This window comes from Salmo salar, chromosome 02 (assembly GCF_965601325.2).
Source record: "Salmo salar chromosome 02, fSalSal1, whole genome shotgun sequence".
NCBI classification, from domain to species: Eukaryota; Metazoa; Chordata; class Actinopteri; order Salmoniformes; family Salmonidae; genus Salmo; species Salmo salar.
Genome location: NC_138292.1, coordinates 78353822 through 78378843, shown reverse-complemented (window position 1 = coordinate 78378843; position 25022 = coordinate 78353822). Strand labels below are relative to the sequence as shown.

The window sequence follows — 25022 nt, the reverse complement described above, 5'->3', positions numbered from 1 at the left end:
AACTCATATGACAGGCAAAAACCTGAGAAGATTCTGTACAGGAAGTGCCCTCTCTGACCATTCCTTGGGCTTCTTGACTCTCTTTATTGAAAACTTAGGATCTTTGCTGTAACGTGACACTTCCTACGGCTCCCATAGGCTCTCAGAACCCGGGAAAAAGCTGAATGATGTCTGGGCAGCCCCTGGCTGAAAAACATTAGCGCCTTTGGTAAGTGGTCTATCAGAGTACAATGAGACTGAGGCGCGTGCACGAGGCGACCCCATGTTTTTATTTTCTCTGTCTTTGAACTAAAACACGGTTTCCCGGTCGGAATATCATCGCTTTTTTACGAGAAAAATGGCATAAAAATTGATTTTAAACAGCGGTTGACATGCTTCGGAGTACGGTAATGGAATATTTAGAATTTTTTTGTCACGAAACACGTCGGGCGCGTCACCCTTCTTTACACTTCGGATAGTGTCTTGAAAGCACGAACAAAACGCCGCTATTTGGATATAACAATGGATTATTTGGGACCAAACCAACATTTGTTATTGAAGTAGAAGTCCTGGGAGTGCATTCTGACGAAGAACAGCAAAGGTAATCCAATTTTTCTTGTAGTAAATCTGAGTTTGGTGAGTGCTAAACTTGCTGGGTGTCTAAATAGCTAGCCCTGTGATGCCGGGCTATCTACTTAGAATATTGCAAAATTTGCTTTCACCGAAAAGCTATTTTAGAATCGGACATATCGAGTGCATAGAGGAGTTCTGTATCTATAATTCTTAAAATAATTGTTATGTTTTTTGTGAACGTTTATCGTGAGTAATTTAGTAAATTCACCGGCAGTGTTCGGTCGGAATGCTAGTCACATGCTAGTCACATGCTAATGTAAAAAGCTGGTTTTTTATATAAATACGAACTTGATTGAACAAAACATGCATGTATTGTATAACATAATGTCCTAGGGTTGTCATCTGATGAAGATCATCAAAGGTTAGTGCTGCATTTAGCCGTGGTTTGGGTTTATGTGACATTATATGCTAGCTTGAAAAATGGGTGTCTGATTATTTCTGGCTGGGTACTCTGCTGACATAATCTAATGTTTTGCTTTCGTTGTAAAGCCTTTTTGAAATCGGACAGTGTGGTTAGATTAACGAGAGTCTTGTCTTTAAAATGGTGTAAAATAGTCATATGTTTGAAAAATTGAAGTTTTTGCATTTTTGAGGTATTTGAATATCGCGCCACGGGATTACACTGGCTGTTGAGTAGGTGGGACGCTAGCCCAGAGAGTATATGGAACACAGACTCAGGAACCAGACAGTTATCCGGCCGTGTCAATACTGCCCCCTAGCCCTAACAGGATATGTATCTACAGATAAATGACATGGTTCAACTGTCTGGTTGCTGTGGTACAGTTTTTATTGCTATCTAACTGTACTGTTAGTCCTTCAATTTCCTTTGTTAATATGGACTCTTTTGATCTAAACTGCCTTTGTTTTATAGATGAGTACTGAATTGCATGGCCTCTAAAGGCACATTTAAAAGTGTCCCATACAATAATGGGATCTGCTGTACCTATCTTATGTCTGAAAAAATCAGTTATAAATTCTTCTGTCCTAGTTATAAACATGACAATTGAAGTCAGAGATTTTCGAGTTCCCAGTTGTTTTGAACGCAGCATAATCAGACTATTCTATACCCTATGAAAGTGACATTTTCCAGGAATGAGGAGCTATAGGAGGACAGGCTCATCATAATGGCTAGAATGGAATAATTGGAAAGATATCAAACCTATGGAAACAACATGTTTGACGCTGTTCCATTAATTCCATTCCAGCCATTACAATGAGCCCGTTGCCCTATAGCTCCTCCCACTAGCCTCTGGTTTACATAATATTGGTTAACCTATAACTAAAATCTCCATTTGTGTTTACATAGTGTTTCCACAACAAATTAATGTGTGCATAATCTGTTTCAAATTTCTAATACAAAAATTCGGTCACTTAAAAAAAGAAAAAAAATCTCATCTCCAAAGTGATCCCTTTCAATTGCTACCATGGTTATGCATATGCTTCTCATATCTTTTTCTTTTAGAAACATTTACATTTGGGCCTGTCCAAAAAGGCCAATTCCCCTGAGTGTAAATGGTTAAAACTACAATTTTGGTGTTTGGCTTATCAGTCCTTACATCCATAGCTCAGACTATGAATTTGAGTGTTTACATTTCTCCATTCTAATCCCTTAGCTGATGTGAACGCTTTGCTGTTGTTGAAATCCCAGATTGCTCCTTTAAAGTACAATATTTTATGGTATGAAAAATCTGTATGCTGAGTAATAAGTCCACAGTCACAAAGGAAGTGTATGTAGATCCACATGTTTTTAATCAATGCTCAACATTTCATCATGAAAATCATATTTTATGCAACACAGGAAAATGGTAAGACTTTGGTCTTGTTTATTCAGCAGATTCTTTTCCCTGTAAGAAGAAATAAATAATTTAATGGATCAGTAATAATAATGAACATGATAAATATATGGATAGATCTAAACTTCCTTTTTTAGCCTTACCTGAAATGTTCTTCTTAGAGATCTTAAATACAGTTGAGTGTAAAAGGTCTGCATTGACCTCTGAGAAGACTGAATCATAGGTGGTGTTGATGTGGTCATATCTGAACATGAGTCAGGTACAGGTTTAGCAGCAGTTCTGTACCTTTCCAGAGTCACGGGTCCTGGCTCTGAGCTTGTTGACCTGAGTCTCAGCGATGTCAGCACGCTCCTCAGCCTCCTCCAGCTCATGCTGAACCTTCCTGAACTTAGACATGTGCTGGTTTGCTGCTTCCTCCTGGGTGAGGAAAAGAGAGGGAGAGCAGAACATCAGCATTTCAAGTTTGGTGCTTCAGGTAGCAAATTAATATTCTGTTTTTAAAGGTTTTTTTTTTTAATAAATACAAAAAGACAGATTTAGGATAACAATGTATACAGGGAGATAGATGATACAGCAGAGAGAGTGAGTGGCAGAACGGGGGATCAAACCGCTGCCTCCAGCATGATCACTAGACCAGCCCCCGGTGCAGCAAATTAATATTCAACCCCTCTTCTTTAAGTTGGTAACACATAGGAATAGGAGGCACTCACAAATGTGTATAATTTCATCAGCATTTACTTGCACTATCAATTGTCCCTGTTGACTGATGTGCTGTAGCAACACTTACTTCAAACTAAATTGTATGGACATTAAGTTTTGTCAGTGACTCACCGCTTCCTCAGAATGCCTCTTGTAGGCCTTCACTTTCATCTGCAGCTTATCTACCAGGTCCTGAAGTCTGCCAACGTTCTTCTTATCCTCCTCAGTCTGTGGGAGAAGATCAAATAATCAATGTCAGTATAGTTTTATACACAAACCTATCTGTGTTAGAGTCAAGTGTGTGAAGGATGCACTTTCTCTTACCTGGTAAGTGAGCTCCTTGACTCTGCGCTCATACTTGCGGACTCCCTTGACAGCGTCTACACCTCTTCTCTGCTCTGCCTCCACCTCAGTCTCGAGCTCACGCACCTTTGTGGAACAAATACATTTAGGCAATTGTTTGAGGTGGTGAAAACAGAGGTAGTCTCTTACCCAGTCAAGGATTGGGTAAGAGACTACCAACAATTGTTGTCTTTCACTATGTACATTTCCAAGGGGTTCCCAAAGTGGGATTAACATTTAAATTTGTTCATGAATATTGCTAGCAACAACAGATGAAACTACCAAGGATCTGTGGAACAAGATTAGAAGGTCCAATACAATACAATGTAATATAATTAATTCACTATTTATGTTCTTAACCCTTAGATGTACAACATGGGTGTGGGAGGCTCACAGGGATATTGTTAGGCACACTATTCCAACAATTGTACATTTTTTTAACTCAATTCTTCTTGTAGTTATAATATATAGGACTCTTTTTTTATTTGACCGATTTTGTCGTGCATTTAGCAGTGCATGTTGCAGTACCAGTATGGCCAATAGAGGCCGCCACTCGCCTGTTTTAATGTTACGAGTTTGCTTCTGTAATGGGGGATCGCGAAGTTTGCCAAGCCTAAATGAAACAACTAGATGAATACATTTTTATATCTTGACTTTATTTCAAGTTCTTGGCTCCATTTCTTCTCAACTCCATAACATAAGTGTAACATATTCCCAATGTTTTTGTTTTGAACATAATTGCACTGTAATTTATGCTTTAAAACGGGAAAATATTCCCTCTGATGCCAAGAGAGGGGATTTTCAAATGTTCTTTCCCAGGGGCCAAGACTTGATTAGTCCGACCATGCACTGCTGAAGTCATAGTAAAACTGTGTGGATGCTATTTATATCGCACTCTATTGTAAGATTTGTGTTCTGATATTGTGAAGGGCTCCCTGATGCAAAGACATTTGGGAACCCCTGATCTAGGTGGGTTAATGAGAGAAAAAGTCATTACATAATGCTCCAGTGTATTTTACATGATCAAATACATTTCCAGCAAACTATCTTTTAATCCAACCCCAAATCCACCCTGCTGATAACTCACCCTGGACTCCAGTTTCTGTAGTTGTTTCTTGCCTCCCTTCATGGCCAGATTCTCAGCCTCATCCAGGCGGTGCTGCAGGTCCTTGACTGTGACCTCCAGGTTCTTCTTCATCCTCTCCAGGTGAGAGCTGGTGTCCTGCTCCTTCTTCAGCTCCTCAGCCATCATGGCCGCCTGGAAAATTATTTTGTATTTTTTATTTCACCTTTATTTAACCAGGTAGGCCAGTTGAGAACAAGTTCTCATTTACAACTGCGACCTGGCCAAGATAAAGCAAAGCAGTGCGACACAAACAACACAGAGTTACACATGGGAAAAACAAACGTACAGTCAATAACACAATAGAAAAGTCTATATACCGTGTGTGCAAATGTAGTAAGATTAGGAAGTTAAGGCAATAAATAGGCCATAATGGCGAAATATTTACAATTTAGCAATTAAACACTGGAGTGACAGGTGTGCAGAAGATGAATGTGCAAGTAGAGGAACTGGGGTGCAAAGCAGCAAAAAAAAAATAACAATATGGGAGTGAGGTAGTTGGGTGGGCTATTTACAGATGGGCTATGTACAGGTGCAATTATTGGTAAGCTGCTATGACAGCTGATGCTTGAAGTTAGTGAGGGAGATATAAGACTCCAGCTTCAGTGATTTTTACAATTCGTTCCAGTCATTGGCAGCTGAGAACTGTAAAGAAAGGCGGCCAAATGAGGAATTGGCTTTGGGGATGACCAGTGAAATAACCCTGCTGGAACGCGTGCTACGGGTGGGTGCTGCAATGGTGACCAGTGAGCTGAACTACAGGCCTTCCCTGTAGCTCAGTTGGTAGAGCATGGTGTTTGCAATGCCAGGGTTGTGGGTTCGATTCCCACGGGGGGCCAGTTCGAAAGAAAAATAAAAAATGTATGCATTCACTACTGTAAGTCGCTCTGGAAAAGAGCGTCTGCTAAATGACTAAAATGTAATAAGGCGGGGCTTTACCTAGCAAAGACTTATAGATGACCTGGAGCCAGTGGGTTTGGTGACAAATATGAAGCAAGGGCCAGCAAACGAGAGCATACTGGTCACAGTGGTGGGTAGCATATGTGGCTTTAGTGACAAATCAGATGGCACTGTGATAGACTACATCCAATTTGCTGAGTGGAGGCTATTTTGTAAATGACATAGCCGAAGTCAAGGATCGGTAGTTTTACGAGGGTATGTTTGGCAGCATGAGTGAAGGATGCTTTGTTGCGAAATAGGAAGCCGATTCTTGATTTAATTTTGGATTGGAGATGCTTAATGTGAGTCTGGAAGGAGAGTTTACAGTTTAACCAGACACCTAGGTATTTGTGGTTGTCCACATATTCTAAGTCAGAACCGTCTAGAGTAGTGATGCTAGACGGGCGGGAAGGTGTGGGAACTGATCGGTTGAAGAGCATGCATTTAGTTTTACTTGCATTTAAAAGCAGTTGGAGGCCACGGAAGGAGTGTGTATGGCATTGAAGCTCGTCTGGAGGTTTGTTAACACAGTGCCCAAAGAAGGGCCAGAAGTATACAGAATGGTGTCGTCTGCGTAGAGGTGGATCAGAGAATCACCAGCAGAAAAAGCGACATCATTGATGTATACAGAGAAAAGAGTCGGCCCGAGATTTGTGGCACACAGAGACTGCCAGAGGTCCGGACAACAGGCCCTCCGATTTGACACACTGAACTCTATCTGAGAAGTAGTTGGTGAACCAGGCGAGGCAGTCATTTGAGAAACCAAGGCTGATGAGTCTGCCGATAAGAATGTGGTGATTGACAGAGTCGAAAGCCTTGGCCAGGTGAATGAAGACGGCTGCACAGCACTGCCTTTTATCGATGGCGGTTATGATATCATTTAGGACCTTGATCGTTGCTGAGGTGCACCCATGACCAGCTTGGAAACCAGATTGCATAGCGGAAAAGGTGCGGTGGGATTCGAAATGGTCGGTGATCTGTTTGTTAACTTGGCTTTCGAAGACTTTAGAAAGGCAGGGTAGGATAGATATAGGTCTGTAACAGTTTGGGTCTAGACTGTATCCCCCTTTGAAGAGGGGGATGACTGCGGCAGCGTTCCAATCTTTAGGGATCTCAGACGATACGAAAGAGAAGTTGAACAGGCCAGTAATAGGGGTTGCAACAATTGTGGCGGATAATTTAGAAAGAGAGGGTCCAGATTGTCTAGCCCGGCTGATTTGTAGGGGTCCAGATTTTGCAGCTCTTTCGGAACATCAGCTATCTGGATTTGGTGAAGGAGAAATGGGGGAGGCTTGGGTGAGTTGCTGTGGGGGGTACAGGGTAGTTGACCGGGGTATGAGTAGCTAGGTGGAAAGCATGGCCAGCTGTAGAAAAATGCTTATTGAAATTCTCGATTATTGCATATTTATCGGTGGTGACAGTGTTTCTTAGCCTCAGTGCAGTGGGCAGCTTGGAGGAGATGCTCTTATTCTCCATGGACTTTACAGTGTCCCAGAACTTTTTGGAATTTGTGCTACAGGATGCAAATTTCTGTTTGAAAAAGCTAGCCTTTGCTTTCCTAACTGCCTGTGTATATTGGTTCCTATCTGGACGTTTCACCGCAGAGCATAAATTGGTGTTCAATTTATGCACCAATTGGCACCAATCATGACATCCCTCTGAGATCTTTGTTGTTCTTAACCACCACAGCTACCATTGGACCTTAGGAACAAATCAAGTTGATGTAATTCAAGGACTCACGTCAGTGATGGCCTTCTTGGCCTTCTCCTCTGCATTCCTGGCCTCCTGGACGATGTCGTCCACCTCTCCCTGCACCTGCACTAGATCAGTCTCAAGTTTCTTCTTGGTGTTCAGAAGGCTGGTGTTCTGAAGAAGGAAACAAGATGATTTGTTTGACTCTCAAGAGAACTTACAGTGCTGAAATAATGAAACTCTCAAAGCATGCATTGTCGAATTCAAGGTGTGTTTAAACTGTATGCTTGGTTGAGTTTCATTAGAAATGGCTTTGACCCATACTTGGGAGTGCAGCAGTCCAACGCGCTCACTGGCATCAACCAGCTCAGTCTCAGCCACTTTGCGGCCTCTCTCTGTCTGCTCCAGAGCAACTCTCAGCTCCTCAATTTCAGCCACCATCAGACCGTTTCTGCGCTCCACCATGGCTGCCTGCTCCTTCATGTCTTCTGCGACACGGACAGCGTCATCAAGGTGCAATTGGGCATCCTGTGGTTCACAATGACATACGTTCATTAGGACTTGTGGAAGTAGGGGTCATTCACAAACAAATCCTTAGCCATGTTCAAGTTTTTGAGCCTGATGTCCCAGTCCCTTTACCTTGAGCTGTCCCTGGACGTTCCTCAGCTGTTTCTGGGCCTCAGCGGCCTGCCTGTTGGAGTGGCTCAGCTGGATCTCCATCTCGTTCAGGTCTCCCTCCATCTTCTTCTTCACCCTCAGGGCATAATTCCTGCTCCTGACCTCAGAGTCAAGGGTGCTCTGCATGGAGTCAACCATCCTCTGGCTGTTCCTCTTGATCTGCTCCATCTCCTCGTCCTTCTCAGCGATCTTCCTGTCCACCTCACCCTTGATCTGGTTCAGCTCCAGCTGCACACGCAGAATCTTGGATTCCTCGTGCTCCAGTGTTCCCTGGACAAACAGAAGCAGTCAGGCCAATTGTGTTCAATACATTTGGATGTAGGAATTAAATATATATGACCACAATAAACGCCAATACAGGGATCATTGGACTGTAGCTGGCATTGGCTAGTGTAACACTGATTTCCCCATCAAACAGCTGTTGTTTGTACCTCAGCCTCCTCCAGAGCGGTCTGGATCTCAGACTTCTCTGTCTCCACGGTCTTCTTGGCCTTCTCCAGCTCATGGATGCTCTTGCCAGTCTCTCCGATCTGCTCAGTCAGGTCAGAGATCTCCTCTGCACACACACACACACACACAAAGTTTAGACTTGGGAGATTTTCAGTGGATATGCCAGTGCGCTGAATTTGACATTGAATCATATTAATAGTTCATTAACTAACATTACCTCATAGCATCTTGCAAATATAATTGCCAACCACTTATTTGGAATATTCAAAGGAATACTGTCTACAAGTAAAACAATATAGAAAAATTATGCTGAACATGACATTTCTGAAATGGTGTAATAATAGTTTTGATGACTGCATTTCCCTCCATTTTCAAAACACTAGTCAAACATGAGCCAAATAGAACTGCTGTCAAATGCTCACGTTGCAGGTTCTTGTTCTCTCTCTTCAGAGTCTCCAGATGATCCAGAGCCTCCTCGTAGGAGTTCTTCATCTTGAAGAGTTCAGTGCTCATAGAGCGAGCCTCCTTCTGAGCTCCTTCCAGCTCAGCCTGGCCCTCCTCATACTTCTGCTTCCACTCTGCCAGAACCTAGGGAAATCCATGGAATTTTCATTAGAAGTCAAAGATGACGAGTTTTTAAATTAGAAATATGCAACAATTATACAATTGATAACAAATATAGGTTTATTAATTTTCACCTTGTCAAAGTTCCTCTGCTTCTTGTCGAGGTTGGCGGCCAATGCGTTGGCTCTCTCAACATCAATCATGAGGTCCTCCACCTCTCCCTGCAGCCTCTGCTTGGTCTTCTCCAGGGAGGCGCACTTGGAGTTGGTCGCCTCAATGGTCTCCTCGGCATCCTGCAGACGCTGGGCCAGCTTCTTCCTGTTGGACAAGAGAGGGAGGTTTTATGGTGTGAATGATATGTTACAATACATGTTGATGTAACATTTTGTCAGAGCCCCCTACCACTCTCACCATCCACACAATATCTGAGTTTTTCTGTTGCGTGCGACTCACTTGGCCTCCTCCAGCTCCTCTGTGCGCTGGATAGCATCAGTTTCATACTTAGTCCTCCACTGAGCCACCTCGCTGTTGGCCTTGGACATGCCGCGTTGCAGCTCTGCCTTGGCCTCCTGCTCCTCCTCCTACTGCTCCCTCAAGAGGTCACAGTCATGGCGGGCAGACTGGACACCGTGGGCCAGTGCATTTTTAGCCTGTGAGAAAGAAAGAGAAAGACAGAGAATGATTAGAGAGATAGTCAAACAAATTACGGTAAAAGTCTCTGAGGGTGGAGAGACAGTAGGAGTCTTTGAGGGTGGAGAGACAGTAGAAGTCTCTGAGGGTGGTGAGACAGTAGGAGTCAGTGAGGGTTTAGAGACAGTAGAAGTCTCTGAGGATGGAGAGTCCATTTCGGGTCCCTTACCTTGACCTCCTCCTCAATCGCCCTCTTCAGCTCCTCCACCTGCTGGGTGAAGGCCTGTTTTCCTCTGGTCAGCTGAGACACCAGGGCTTCCTTCTCCTCCAGCTGGCGGCCAAACTCACCTGCAGGGACGGAGGGACATCTTGTTAATAACATCTCTGTTTTCTAAGATTGAAAATGAATTCTGAGGTATCGTAGGGCAATGTTAGGTGGTGAATTGTACAGTAGAAATTATGTGGATTTAGCCTCCAACACGTTATTGTGGTTTACGGAAGGAAAGCATTGGCTTGTTGTTCATGGTTGATGGTACCATTTTCTGTCAGGAGTCTGGCCCTCTGTCCGCTGATGTCGTTGACCTGGCGAACATTTTCATCATTCTTAGTCTTGAGCTCACTCAGCTGGTCCTCAAGAGTACGGCACATCTTCTCCAGATTGCCCTGTTAGTGAAACATGTTCCATCATTCCTTTATATATGTGACTTCTGTCAACTTCAGTTCACTTCAATGGTAATGTAGTTGACCCTCCTCAAGACTGCTTTACCAAAACATCACTACTCACCTTAGCCTTGGCGACAGCCTCCATGTTGCTAGAGAGGTCATCAATCTCCATCTTGTACTCGCTCTTCTCCTTCTCCAGCTTCTGCTTGACGCGCTGCAGGTTGTCGATCTGCTCCCCGAGCTCAGCCACACTATCGGCCTGCTTTTTGCGCAGAGCGGCGGCTGTGGCCTCATGCTGCAGGGTGGACTCTTCAAGATCACGACGCAGCTTCTGGAACTCAGCCTCACGCTTCTTGTTCATCTCAATCTGAGCAGCAGTGGCGCCTCCGGCCTCCTCCAGCCTCTCGCTGATCTCCTCAAGTTCCCTGGAGAGATCAGCCCTCTGCTTCTCAACCTTAGCCCTGGCAGCACGCTCAGCCTCAATTTCCTCCTCCAGTTCCTCAATACGGGCCTAGAACAGGGGGCAGGAGCAGGGGGGATGAACACTACAATACAGTTGAAACAATTGAACCTCACAAAATTATAATAGTATATATATTTAGCATAAATGTCTTTAATACAAAGCCAGTTCCACTAATATATTCAGTAAACAGTGTCCCATGCAGGAACCAAAACAACAATGTTCAAAACCACCATCTTCCAACCTACTCAGCCATCAGAAACCACCGGGAAGCATGTGTGCTACCAGAATAATGTTTTCAGGAAATAATTCAAGTCTGTGCTTTTCTGTACTGGAGCTTATATCCTGTACTATACCTGGAGTTCCTTGATCTTCTTCTGCAGCTGAGCTCCCAGAGACTGCTCATCCTCAACCTTGCTGAGGAGCTGAGTGGTCTCAAACTCCTTCCTAAGAAACACAAACACATCGATTGCTTAGTTAGTTGTAAAGGGAGAGAATCATACCATTCACTTTGCTTTTAAGAATACCATTCAAGTGTTAATTCATTATTACAAGAATTAGCCAAGAACAACCATTATAGCAGGTAATACTGTAGTCATTTGTTTGTGTTTACTTCTTGATTTTACATTTACATTTTTTTACATTTTAGTCATTTAGCAGACGCTCTTATCCAGAGCGACTTACAGTAGTGAATGCATACATTTCATACAATTTCATACATTTTTTTCTGTGCTGGCCCCCCGTGGGATTTTCTCATCAGCTTGCTGCTTGTCATTCTCCAGGTCCATTATGGACTCCTGGGCCAGTTTCAGATCTCCCTCCAGCTTTCTCTTGGATCTCTCAAGGTCCATACGGAGCTTCTTCTCTTGCTCCAGAGAACCCTCAAGCTAGAAGATAAAAGCACATATATGGTTCAAATCTAAACAACTGAAGATATTATCATTTTACATACTATCATGGCCAAAATGTCCAACTCCACTCACGTCGTCCACTTGCTGTTCCAGCTTGGTCTTGGCCTTGGTCAGAGTGTTGACTTTGTCCTCCTCTGCCTGCAGGTCATCCAGTGTCTGCTGGTGGGCCTCTTGGAGGGCTTTCTTCTCCTTGGTCAGCTTGGCAACACTCTCATCCATAGATGCCATCTCCTCTGTCAGGTTTTTAACCTGTAATGGCCACAACGTAATTACACTTCACCATGAAGGGAAGATTTAGTTTGTTATATGTTGCATTCATTTAATTTCGATAAAAAATGTTATCAACAATTACTGTACTAAAGATTCAACGCTAGATGGCAGTGTTCACAATGTCAGTGTACTGAATGGAAATCATAAATGAGGGGGATCAGAACATGCAATGAATGTTGGGAGTACCACGCAACTGAAATTCTACTATTGTTTCTTAATTTTTCCTGCACCCACAATACAACTTGAATTCCATTTCTGTTAAGCTACGTTTTGAGTTGATTGTTGTTGGTTAGACTGTCTATGGTAAAACACAAGACCTTGTTTTCAGTGGCGTGCTTCTCCTTCTCCACTTTGGCCAGGGTGAGCTCCAGGTCATCAATGTCCTTCTTCAGCTCAGAGCACTCATCCTCCAGCTTCCTCTTCTTGGCAGTCAACTCAGCATTGATCTCCTCCTCATCCTCCAGCCTCTCGGTCGTCTCTTTGAGTTTGGCCTCCTGCTGGATCTTACTCTTGATGAGCCCCTCGCACCTTTCCTCAGCATCGTTCAGACTCTCTCCTTCCTGGTTTCACAAAAGGAGTAAACAAATCAGAGGCCTCACTTTGTGTATCAAAATATGCATTTTACTCAAAGAGGTCAGAGCAAATCAATAGAAATTAAAAAAATATTTACAATATATAACATGGGCAATAAAAATGTGTGATTTAGCCACATACTTTACAGTGTGTTCATATGTGTGTGTATGTGTGTGTATTCATGTGTATGTAAATGTGCCCATACGAGGGTAGTTAATGACTCACAGATGCGACTTGGAGTGCCAGGTCGTTCTTCTCCTGCGTCAGGGACACCAACTTCTCCTCCATTTGCTTCTTTGTAGACAGAGCCTTGGCCAGGTCTGTCTTAATTTTCTCATAGTTCTCCTTCATGTTGGCCAGCTCCTTCTCAGTCTCAGCGCTCTGCAGCAGGGGCTTGATCTTGAAGTACAACTTCAACCATGGCCAGGTTTTCACATTCATGAATGAGCGGATGTTGTACTGGATGGCGTAAATTGATTCTCTGGTCGACAGAAACGATGGAGTGGCATGGTGAGTCATTAGATGATGGAATTAGATGAACAACAACAACAGAACCACCTGTCACTGTTTGTTTACAGATGTGCAAGGTGGCTAGGGAAATGTAACCCTTCCTAAATTCACAGATAGCGGACTAGATGCAAGGACTGACAGGTTATGCTAAGCTCATGATGTATTTTATATTCTTCAAGAATTAAAAGGTAAATACCACACATTTAAATGACAGTTGAACAGCCAAATCCCAAACTGCAGCTATAATGCTAGAATCCTTAGTTGCTACATCCATTTCTGGACTAAATGAATTAACTCAAAAGCTTTAGTTGACCATTATAAGACGTACTTTCTCATTCTGAACAGCTCACAGCATTTACAGTATGTAATCATAATGCATTAGATACAGGTGGGTGACAGAAAGCTTTGCCAAGATGTCTACTATTCCTCACCTCCTCTCCATCATCTTGCTAAACTCTCTCCTCATGAGGAATCCACGGCTGAGAGCCTGGACCATGCCGACCAGAGAGGCCAGTTTCTCGTCTCTCATCTCCTCCAGGACACCCAGCAGACCGGCTTTGAAGAACACCTGAGACACAGGTTAACATGGTCAATGGAACAACAGATGGTGACAGATAGAAAGGGTTGAATCAAAAGAGGGGAACAACACCACTAGATTGATTTAAACAACATTAACTTTGATATGGTTACAAACAAACTATGGGATAGGTTGTTTCTAAATTGTTTGTAATTGTACAGTTGTAGATTAATAATCTACACAGAATCAGATAACTGAAGCCATACCACTCTAACACAATGTACCTGGTAATGAGTTTAGTTTCTCTTCTATACTTGTGATGCATGAATTTGAAGAAAAACACTACAATTTTTTTCCACCTTTTCCATTAGTTAAATGAAGAAGAAAGAACAAAAGGATGGATAGATCACCTGGAGAGATTTTATATGGTACAGGTTTAAATTATTATTGAACTTGTGTTTTGTTGTCAGCTTTTGCTGGGTCAATTTGACTGACCTTGGTGTGTCCAAACTTGTAATCCTCATGATTCACATCAATGGACCCAAGCAGCTTCTCAGAAGCCTTCTTGTTGTCCATGAACTGGCCCTCAGGGATGACACTGGCATTCAGTACTTTGTACCTGAACGAGAGGACAGTTTTAAAATCTGCCAAGTTGTAATTGATTGATTGGTTATACAGTGAGGTTCAAAATTATTTGCACCCTTGAGAAAGATGAGCAAAATAGACAGTATAAAATGAATAATACAAATACTGAGATATATTGTATGGTCAAAATGCTTTTTGGATTTGAAAAAAATATGTATATGAGGAAAATAACCCCCATACCTACTGTAAAATATGTATATGAGGAAAATAAACCCATACCTACTGTAAAATATGGTGGAGGATCTTTGATGTTATGGGGCTACTTTACATCAAATGATCCGGGGGCCCTCGTTAAGGTCAACGGCATCATGAACTTTACCCAGTACCATGACATTTTTGCCAAAAACTCGGTTGCCTCAGCCAGCGGGCTGAAACGTGGCCACAGGTGCGTATTACAGAAGGACAATAAACCCAAGCACACAAAATCCACAACGAAATGGTTAATCGACCACAAAATCAACATTTTACTATGGCCGTCTCAGTCTCCAGACTTGAACCCCATTGAAAACCTGTTGTTTGAATGATGGATATCAATGATCTGTAAGAATTCTATAAGGAGGAATGGTCCAAGATTCCTCCCCGTGTGATCTCCAATCTCATACAACATTCTAGAGAAAGACTCTGTGCCATTATCCCCGTATTGAAAACAGGGGTGTCAATAATTATGAGCCCTATCTTGAAATAAAATAGGAATTGTTAAACAAAATATTTTTCTTTGAGCATTTGTATTAGTATAAAATAATAGAATTGTTACTAATGTTAGACCATACAATATAGCTCAGTATCAGTGTTATTTATTTGATAGTCTTTTCTGCTCATCTTTATCAAGAGTGCCAATCATTTGTGTGTGTGTGTGTGTGTGCACTTGCGCGTATGTACCTCTGTTTGAAATCAGCATAGATGATTCGGCTGGGGAAGCCCTTTCTGCAGATCCTGATACCCTCCAGTACACCATTACACCTGAGCTGGTGGATAACCAGGAAGTTCTCCATCAGACCTGGTAAAACAAACCAAGTGTCTTTTAATACTAATAAACAGGTAAAAGATTGGGATTGCTAATGTTTCTGATACTGTACTGATAAGATGACATATTTAACTCAATATTTCTTGTACCTGGAGTCTTTGACTCGTTGGGGATCAGGCAGCGCACAAAGTGAGGATGAGTGCTCCTCAAGTTGGTCATCAGCTTATGTAAGTTCTCCTGTAAGAGGGTTACAAACCATTTTCTCAGAAATAATTTATAATAATTGCACCTTTTAAAGGACTGAATATACTCATTTCAATAGCTCACCCTGAACTGGGAGGACACAGTCTGCATGGAACCATCCTTCTTCTTGCCTCCTTTCTTGGCTTTATCTGTTAAAATGGGGGAAAAGTAAAAGATAACTAGAAAAGTACATTTCCTAGAGTGGGTGGAATAAATAGAATAATAACACATTTATATAAGAAATCTAGAGTGGTCTTGTCTTCAGCAAGCACACTTGCTGAGATCTTTGTGGGCTATACTCGGCCTTGTCTTAGGACGGTAAGTTGGTGGTGGTTTGAGACATCCCTCTAGTGGTGTGGGGGCTGTGCCTGTTTGGCCCTGTCCGGGGGTATCATCGGATGAGGCCACAGTGTCTTCTGATCCCTCCTGTCTCAGCCTCCGGTATTTATGCTGCAGTAGTTTATGTGTCAGGGGGCTAAGGTCAGTCTGTTACATCTGGAGTATTTCTCTTGTCTTATCTGGTGTCCTGTGTGAATTTAAATATGCTCTCTCTAATTATCTCTTTCTTTCTTTCTCTCGGAGGACCTGAGCCCTAGGACCATGCCTCAGGACTACCTGGCATGATGACTCCTTGCTGTCCCCAGTCCACCTGGCCGTGCTGCTGCTCCAGTTTCAACTGTTCTGCCTGCGGCTATGGAACCCTGACCTGTTCACCGGACGTGCTTGTTGCACCCTCGACAACTACTATGATTATTATTATTTGACCATGCTGGTCATTTATGAACATTTTAACATCTTGACCATGTTCTGTTATAATATCCACCCGGCACAGCCAGAAGAGGACTGGCCACCCCTCATAGCCTGGTTCCTCTCTAGGTTTCTTCCAAGGTTTTTGGCCTTTCTAGGGAGTTTTTCCTAGGGAGTTTTTCGTAGCCACCGTGCTTCTTTCACATGCATTGCTTGCTGTTTGGGGTTTTAGGCTGGGTTTCTGTACAGCACTTTGAGATATCAGCTGATGTACGAAGTGCTATATAAATATATTTGATTTGATTTGATTTTGATTTGATAAACCGGAGAATCTCTGGTTAACTTCACACTTATCTAGAGGCAAATGCTGCCAATGAGATTATGTTAAATAAGACCTAATGCATGATTAAATTAACCAAGTCTATGAGTAAATCAACCTAGTAATAAACGTTGAGAAATTGTGATACATTCTAAGACTTTATAGAACATTTGGGTCTGAGTTGTAACTAGTGCCTAATTAAATATTGTGACGTGATGCTAGTCTTACCCTCAGGAGGGGGAGGGGGATACAGGGCAGCCAAAATTTTGACTGCTGACTTCCCGTACAGTTGACAAACTGAGTCGTTCAGGGGATCCTTGTTCTTCTCCAGCCACCCAGTGATGTTGTAGTCCACAGTACCGGCGTAATGCACCAGGGAGAAGTGGGCCTCTGCTTTGCCTTTGGCAGGCTTGGGCTTCTCAAACGCCTTTGTTTTGCCAAGATGCTGGGCATACAGCTTGTCCTTGAAGGTAGTGTCTGAAGACTTGGGGAACATGCACTCCTCTTCAAGGATGGAGAAGATGCCCAATGGCTTTACAAAAAGAGATGTATATCAAGTTAGTGATATTTACATTTAGTTAACATGCTATTATAGGATTATATTCATTTTGGGGTACATAATAGGAAACATATTGAGTTCTCAACAGTCAGATACGTTGTACCACTGTGATAATATCTCACAGAGGACTCACTATGATCTTCGCTTTTGCGGTCCATTACAATCTTCACAGACAGCTTACCTTCTCAATAAGCTCAATGCAGGCAGCCAAATCCATGCCGAAGTCAATGAAGGCCCAGACGATTCCCTCCTTCTTGTACTCCTCTTGCTCCAGGACGAACATGGTGTGGTTGAAAAACTGTTGCAGTTTCTCATTGGTGAAGTTGATGCACAGCTGCTCCATGCTGTTGTACTGTTGATGGAGTTTTAAAAGGGATAATTTCATCATACAAGACTGTAATCCATCTCAATCACAACTAATTGTCTTGTTCTGGTCTCATACTCACATCAAAGATCTCAAACCCGGCAATGTCAAGCACACCGATATAGAACTGCCTCGGATTCTTGGTGTCCAACATCTCATTGATACGGATGACCATCCACAAGAACATCCTCTCATAGATGGACTTGGCCAGAGCCGAGACTGAGTTATTAACCTGCAATGATAATACCTCAAATTAATACATTAGCTATTGACCGTGTCTGGTGATAAGGTGATAAGACCTTGGGATAAACAACATCACTATTTAAAAAAGCGATGCACTCGTCCCCAAATAATTCCGGTGCTCAGAAAATGGTAGATGCTGTGTTTTGCAGTCTTACCTGAGCCACAGTCTGTCCCTTGGTCACATACTCGTTGCCGACCTTCACTCTGGGGTAGCACAGAGCTTTCAACATCTCAGCTGAGTTCAGGCCCAGCAGGTAGGCGATTTTGTCAGCCACTGGAGAGAGAACCAACAACAACAGATTCAGTGACACTAGATCGCTTGTTTCTGATGTCACACTGAGTTAGGTTTTGATTTTCTTCCATATTCATAATTTCAAATCATTTCTGGAGGTGGGAATTTGGTTTCCAAAAACTCTCCTGCATGACTTTGTAATGGAAATTATCCACTAAAGACGAACACTCAATGTAAATTAATCCTTCTTTATTAAGAGTAACATTGTTAGACTAAAATGAAAACAATGCCTTCCAATAAGGAGAAAGTTATCATGTTTGTTTTGCATGTTTCTCAACCTTACAATAGGGGTAAAAGTTGAACATTGTTTGAGAGTGATCCATGTGTATTAGCAGTAGTGATTGAGAGGGTTTTCCTACTGGAAAGAGCTATGTCCTAGTTGAAGGAAACTGATAACCCATGTTCTTCTGAAAGGGGAAAGAACACTCACTTAATGGTGTTGAATGACCTTTGCTCTGACTTTCTGGTGAGGCCTGATCACTCAAATGCTAGAGACACTGGGTGAGATTTCAGTATAATATGTAAATGCTGGTAAATGCTATTAAGTAGTGTATTGCTGTTGTTGTTTGGCTTCAATACACATCTCACCAGATTGGGTCTGCTGTTCTCTGACTCCCTGATCCTGTAACTCTGCCATGACGTTGCCAAAATGACAGGGGAGTATTAGCCAATTTGCAAACAGTTGTGATTCTCTTTGACATTTGAAATGGTTTGAACAGTTGTGATTCTCTTTGACATTTGAAATGGTTTGAACAGTTGTGATTCTCTTTGAAATTTGAATTAAGAATATTGGGAATGTAATAATTTGTCATGCAGTGAATAGTTATTCTGGATTTCCTGAATCAGAAATAGCCTAAACTGTGTTTCTGGTCTGTCCTCTCTCTCTCGAGGTTATGGCGAAGGTGGCCACAGATGGTATCTAGATGCATGGAAGGGATCATTCCACCGAAAACAGTGTGACCCTCAACCCCAGCGTCTCATCCCGTCAGCGGGATCAAAATCCAGCGAAAAATCATATCGCCAATTAGCATTAAAAAAAATCATAATTTAAAAAAATAAATAATAATATATATATATTTTTTTTATAGATACACCTCTCCTGAATCGACCCACGTCGTCCGATTTCAAAAAGGTTTTACAGGAAAAGGAAATCATTAGATTATGTTAGATGAGTCCATCGTAACATCATGTTATACAATGCATGCATTCTTTTGTTCAATAAAGGTCATATTTATATATAAAAACAGCATTTTACATCGGCGTCTGACGTTGACTAAATAATTTCCCCTCAAATGCGTCCCGGTAAACAATGCTACAATTCCCTATATTACTATCCGATAACGATTTTTTAAATTTATATTGTCAATCTAACATTTATAGATGAATATCTCTTGAGAACACCTGTCATACCAGATTTTAAATTAACTTTACTGGGTAATCACACTTTGCGATAAAAGGAGATGCGATACTCAGAAAATGAGCTAATATACAGAGCTCGGCGCCATCTTGGAAACAATCGCATGTCACATCTCATCTTGTATAATATTGTCAATAATCGCCTACCTTTAGTTGTCTTCATCAGAAAGCATCCCAGGTCCACAACAGATGTATTTTCGGTCGAAAAAGTCCATACTTCACGTTCCATTAGCCTGCTGTTGGTAGCGCGTCCTAGGGCTCTCTCCAAGCGCAGGGCTGAAGTTCCGGATAAAATGAGATTCTCCCGCCTGTAGGTTCGTTCAAACATGTCAAACGTTGTAAAACATTAATCTTCAGGGCCTGTAACACCAAGAGAGCCAATAAGATTCGAGGGGGATGATTTCATTGCCTTTAAAACCGTTTCCAAAGGTGGGGGTAGACATGGCCGCCGGCGTCATAATGGTGATGGCCCATCCCCTGTGACCAATTTCCAACGCGTCTCATTCACTGAGTTTCGACTGTATAAGGCTCAAACCACTGTGAAAAGACTGGCGACATCTAGTGGAAGCAATAGGAAGTGCTCACTGAACCATGGTTAACGGTGTGATTTATAGGGAAAGATGAGAAGTCGAGTCCACAATTCTGAATTCCACTTCCTGTTTCAATCGGTCTCGGGGTTTTGACTGCCATTTGAGTTCTGTTATACTCACAGACACTATTCAAACAGTTTTAGAAACTTTAGGGTGTTTTCTATCCATATATAATAAGTATATGCATGCCCTAGCTTCTGAGTTTGATTAGTAGGCAGTTGAAAATGGGAACGATTTTTTTTCAAAATGCGCTGTGGCGCCCCCTATCCTAGGGTATCCTCAAGAGGTTTTAATAAAGATGGATTAATTTACATTGAGTGTGCATCCTTAGTGGAGAATTTCCATTACACTTTCATGCGGCACTGTCTGTCTTAGGTGTTCTATTTCTATGTTTGGGACTGGGAGTGGGACTAATGCTCTACATAATGTATATCTATGAGTTGGACTCACCCTCTGTGCCGTCTGGCTCGGCCTGCTCCTCACGCTGCTTCTGCTTGAATTTCATGTTGCCATGGTGCACTACAGCTCCTGTCAGCTTGTATATTCCAAGCTTCTCCTCATTAGTGAAGCCCAGGATTGTAATGGCATCCTGGCAATAAAGAAGACGTACAAAAGTGATGTTACGCTACAGTTCTGTGCTCACTCCAGAACGAATGGGTTGGATAGATTTGACTCTTGGCCAACACATTAAAAGATTTACACAGTTCCACAGGGCACTTAGTGGCGCTCTCTTGTGGATGTCTTACATGTATGTGCCTCAAGGCGAAGTGTGAAGGCATCAAGAGTTCCTTTACGTTCATGCTTAACTAACACAAGGCATTTAGAATCAAACAAAAAATCTATGAAAATTCCTAGCAAGTTGGAATTTCACAGACCTTCAGTGTGTATGGTGGTCCTACCCATTCTATATCTATTGTTTGGTTAACCCTTTGTTTGACTCACATCTGTGGCATCCAGCTCTTCATTGTCATTGATGCTGGCCACAGTGATCTGTCCCTGGCTGCACATGTGGAAGTCATAGGGGTTGGTGGTGAGGAGCGCCAATTCTGTGGACAACAGAGAACAGCTTGTCAGTTAAATCTCTTAGAATTCTGCTGTCCTACCTTTACAGTATCTCTCCCTCCTTTACTCAATAGATGGACTCAATGATACATGTAGTATATAATAAATAGCATCAAAAGAGGAGACTGAGACTTGTGGACTAGTGCTTCACAGTGCATTACTTGATAGATATTTCCCAAAGACCTTCCAAATGTCTAGATGCCTTGTTACCTTGGATGTACTCATTGTAATAGTATTATTAGTGTGTACTATGAATATTTTTAACAAGTTACACAGATGGGGGTGGGAATAATTTCCCCTGAAACTCTACTTTGTCGTACCAACTAGCTCAGGTTTGTGGCCTGTCATCATCTGGAAGAAGATGTGGTAGCCTCTCTCATCGGGAAGCTGGAAGGACACTCTGGACTTCTCCAGCAGGTCTGAGGGTGAAAGAGAGAGCGCGAGTGACACAAAGAGAGAGAAAACATAAGATGAAATCAAATTTGATGTTAAGATCTCCAAAAATAATCTGTGTGAATTTAGGAAATCATTGAGAAACAATCAAAACCAACTCACAGGTCTCAATGTCAGCTTTAGCCAGTTTACCAGCTTGGAAGTGAATCCTGATGAATTTACCCTATAGTAGAGCATGGGGGTTAGAAATAGGTCAACAAATAAATCTAACATTTTACTTTAATAGACCCCTTTAAATGTTACAGTTTGTTGGACATCTATTGATATAACAATAGGAAACTACTGAAATACATTTTTTCCAATTTAAGGTTACTTCCACAGTATGCCCTTCATACTTACAAAGTCGAGACGAGTTGTCGTTCCTCACTGTCTTGGCATTACCGTAAGACTCCAGCAGAGGGTTAGCTGCAATGATCTGATCCTCAAGAGACCCCTGATTGAGATAAACACAAGTTGCTCAGAAACGGGAAAAGTGGTAAAGTTTGTTTTTCTTAAGAACACTTTTCTTGAAACATGATTCACAGCTGGAAAAAAGTTTGCTCAGAAAACCAAACTGAAATGTGATTAAAAGGCAAACATAAGAACAACCTACCTGCATTTTGTTGGGGTCTGCTTCCTTCTTGCCACCAGACACTGCAATGGTGGCAAAGTACTGGATGACACGCTTGGTGTTGACAGTCTTTCCTGCACCGGATTCTCCACTGGTTTATATGACAGAGAAAGAGGGGTTTTAGGTACATGTTTGAGTGTCAGATTGGCTTTCACCAAGAAATAGCATTGAAAAATACCAGTTTTCTAACATAAGTAAATCATTAACAAATATTCCCTTTCATCAACATGTTATTACACATGGCCTAATGTCATAATCCATTCATAATGTCATGTATTTCATCACACCAAGTGACCCAACGTATTACAATAGAAACACTTTCTCAAGTGACATTTTAGTAAACAACTTACGTAATCAGGACGGACTGGTTCTCCTTATCTGGAACCAAAAAACATATTGCTTATCATACTCAAGCAACATTATGTGTACCTTATTGCATTCATATAATCATGAATTTAATTTTGGAACATTTACCATTCATGGATACTGAAATCAGACATTCTCAGCAAACTGTTCTAACCTAGATGAGAAAACTCTAAAGCATATTTGAATTTGATTTGATTTGACACCCAACTATCTATCTATCTATCTATCCATCCATCCATCCATCCATCCATCCATTATCACTTATGGACTTTGAGATCTATATGCAGTTATGGACATCCATAGAGCTAAATTTTTATGGATTGTCTATCCGTGTGAGAGACGACGACTCGGTCTCAACCTTTAAGTCTGGTGAAATTCTCCCGTCTTAGCTGGGTTCCTGTATGAACTTAAGTATTCTCTCTCTATCTATGAGGACCAGAGCCCTAGGACCATGCCACAGACTAGCTGGCTTGATGACTCCTGGCTGTCCCCAGTCCACCTGGTCGTGCTGCTGCTCCAGTTTCAACTGTTCTGCCTGCGTCTTTGGAGCACTGATCTGTTCACCTGACGTGCTACCTGCTGTTTTTTGACTCTCCCTATCTCTCTCTCTCTACCGCACCTGCTGTCTTGACCTCTGAATGCTCGGCTATGAAAATCCAACTGACATTTACTCCTGAGGTGCTGACCTATTGCGCACTCCACAGCCACTGTGATAATTATTTGACCCTGCATGTCATCTATGAAGGTTTGAACATTTTGTATGGACTTCATGGACATATACTCCTATAATCTCATGCCAGAAGAGGACTGGCCACCCCTCAGAGCATGGTTTCTATCTAGGTATTTTGTTATGGTATGCATTGCTTGGTGTCTAGGTTTTCAGGCTGGGTTTCTGTATAAGCACTTATTGACATCTGCTTATGTATAAATAAATTGATTGATCCATCCATCCATCCATGAAATATTGTACCAATCATCATGAACTGAAAGGTGTTGTCAGAGACGGAGAAGATATGGGGTGGAGCCTCCACCCTCTTCTTCCCTCTGTAGGCGTTGACAACCTCTTCGTCGTACACTGGGAGCCACTTGTAGGGGTTCACCGTGGCACAGAAGAGCCCAGAGTAGGTCTGGATGAAAGCATAATTAAATTAAAGGATTAACAGAATCAGATGTACTTTTACCTGGATTTATGTGAGGATGTGGGTGTACTTTGGTATACTGATGTGCGGTCTACTGTATTGATATGTTTTGGTTTCTACCATTTAATTATGTCTAGTACTGTATGTGTGTATTTATTATGTTCATGTATGTGTGTATGTATATGTGCAGGCCTCTTACATAGATCATCCATGCTGCATAACGCTCTTTGAGGTTATACAACACAGAGGCTTCATTCAGGTAGGTCATCATGGCCATGTCCTCAATCTTGTCATACTTAGGGGGGTTCATCTCATAGATGTCTGCATCTTTGAACTCTTTTCCTTCCTGAAACAGTCAGAAACCTAGTTTACACGCAGATCAAAGTAGACATGACTGAATGCGTTTTGCTCATTAAATACAAGTTTAATCATTTAAAAAAATGTACATCTACATTAATCCAACTACTTTGTTATCACCCACTGACACATAACTGGAGATTATTGACTAGTCAACATGAGAAATTCCATATAATTTTTAAATAGTAGCAATAAAATTGATGTCTTTGAAGATTATATTCTGCTTACAAAAAACATTGGAAGTTTGTTTTTGCACTTAGTTGACTTTTCAAGAATTATAGTGATTGCACAAACTTGAACTTGAATACTTTTCAGATCAGGCTTACCTCCTTACTGCCGTCAGGTTTGGTAACTGTCACAGTACACTTCATGTCGGCCCTGGCAGTGACTAAACCCTTAAGGTACAGCTCCACCTTGTCTGTCACATAGCAGGAGTTCTTTGAATCAAAGGGCATGGCTTGTGCCTCCATCCTCTCCTTCTCAGACTTACGAAGGTATATGGCAGCCTTGCCGTAGACTTGCATCTCCGCGTCCGTACTCATGGTGATGGATAACTAGGAAAGAGATTAAATAAGAAACATGATTGAATCTGTGGTGCTTCCTCCCCAGTCAACAGAGTTAGGTGAGCGATGTCTCTCACAAAATATTCTCATCACTTTTTATGTGAAGACTGAAACCATGTCTCACCTTCTTTTCCCCTCCTACAGATGAATGTGTACTTCTTGGAGGACCCTGTGACACATTAGGGTGTTGTGAAAACACACAAGTCTAAAGCCTTATCATTTATCCCCTAAAGGGCTAGAAAACATTTAACTCAATCATTACATGTCAAATTCAACTACAGGTGCAACTGGTAACTTTCCTTTACTACACATCCACACATTCTGTTAGGAATTCAAATAAATACCCCTGAAAACCCAGTTACATTCTAGAACACCCTTTCAAGTGCAGGAGCACCACTTTTTACTGTAAATGAAAGTTACAGATTTGAAGTAAAACACATAATAAAACAACATTATTTTTAATGCCATTTGATTTAATATTGTAAAATCTTACAGAACTCAATTCAAATAGTGCAGTTGCCTCAGATGCTGAGTGCAAGGACGAGACACATTTAAAAATCTAAGGAGGTGGAGAGGTCTTACCACAGAAGAAGAAGGTATCTGACTTAAGGATGTTGGGGCCTCAGCCTCCTTATATCTGGTTGGAAGTGCTAACCAAGCACAA

General features: G+C 41.9%; 1 pseudogene across 1 annotated transcript; it reads right to left on the bottom strand.

Annotated features, from left to right (window-relative positions):
- Window positions 1-2338: 2338 nt before the first annotated feature.
- LOC106593187 (myosin heavy chain, fast skeletal muscle-like) lies at window positions 2339-24522 on the bottom strand (annotated as a pseudogene). The gene is made up of 39 exons (XR_014382129.1): window positions 24483-24522; window positions 24122-24349; window positions 23638-23784; window positions 23270-23426; window positions 22284-22311; window positions 21916-22024; window positions 21643-21756; window positions 21426-21486; window positions 21191-21289; window positions 20751-20854; window positions 20259-20397; window positions 17666-17784; window positions 17350-17499; window positions 17085-17255; window positions 16573-16876; window positions 15363-15427; window positions 15185-15272; window positions 14951-15068; window positions 13922-14045; window positions 13341-13477; window positions 12625-12880; window positions 12144-12386; window positions 11629-11805; window positions 11383-11532; window positions 11002-11088; window positions 10307-10696; window positions 10059-10185; window positions 9752-9870; window positions 9346-9542; window positions 9027-9210; window positions 8751-8916; window positions 8310-8434; window positions 7840-8148; window positions 7525-7728; window positions 7249-7374; window positions 4534-4704; window positions 3429-3533; window positions 3237-3332; window positions 2339-2822 (listed from the first exon to the last, which is right to left on the bottom strand). The product of XR_014382129.1 is annotated as a myosin heavy chain, fast skeletal muscle-like (transcript).
- Between the last annotated feature and the right edge of the window lie 500 nt (window positions 24523-25022).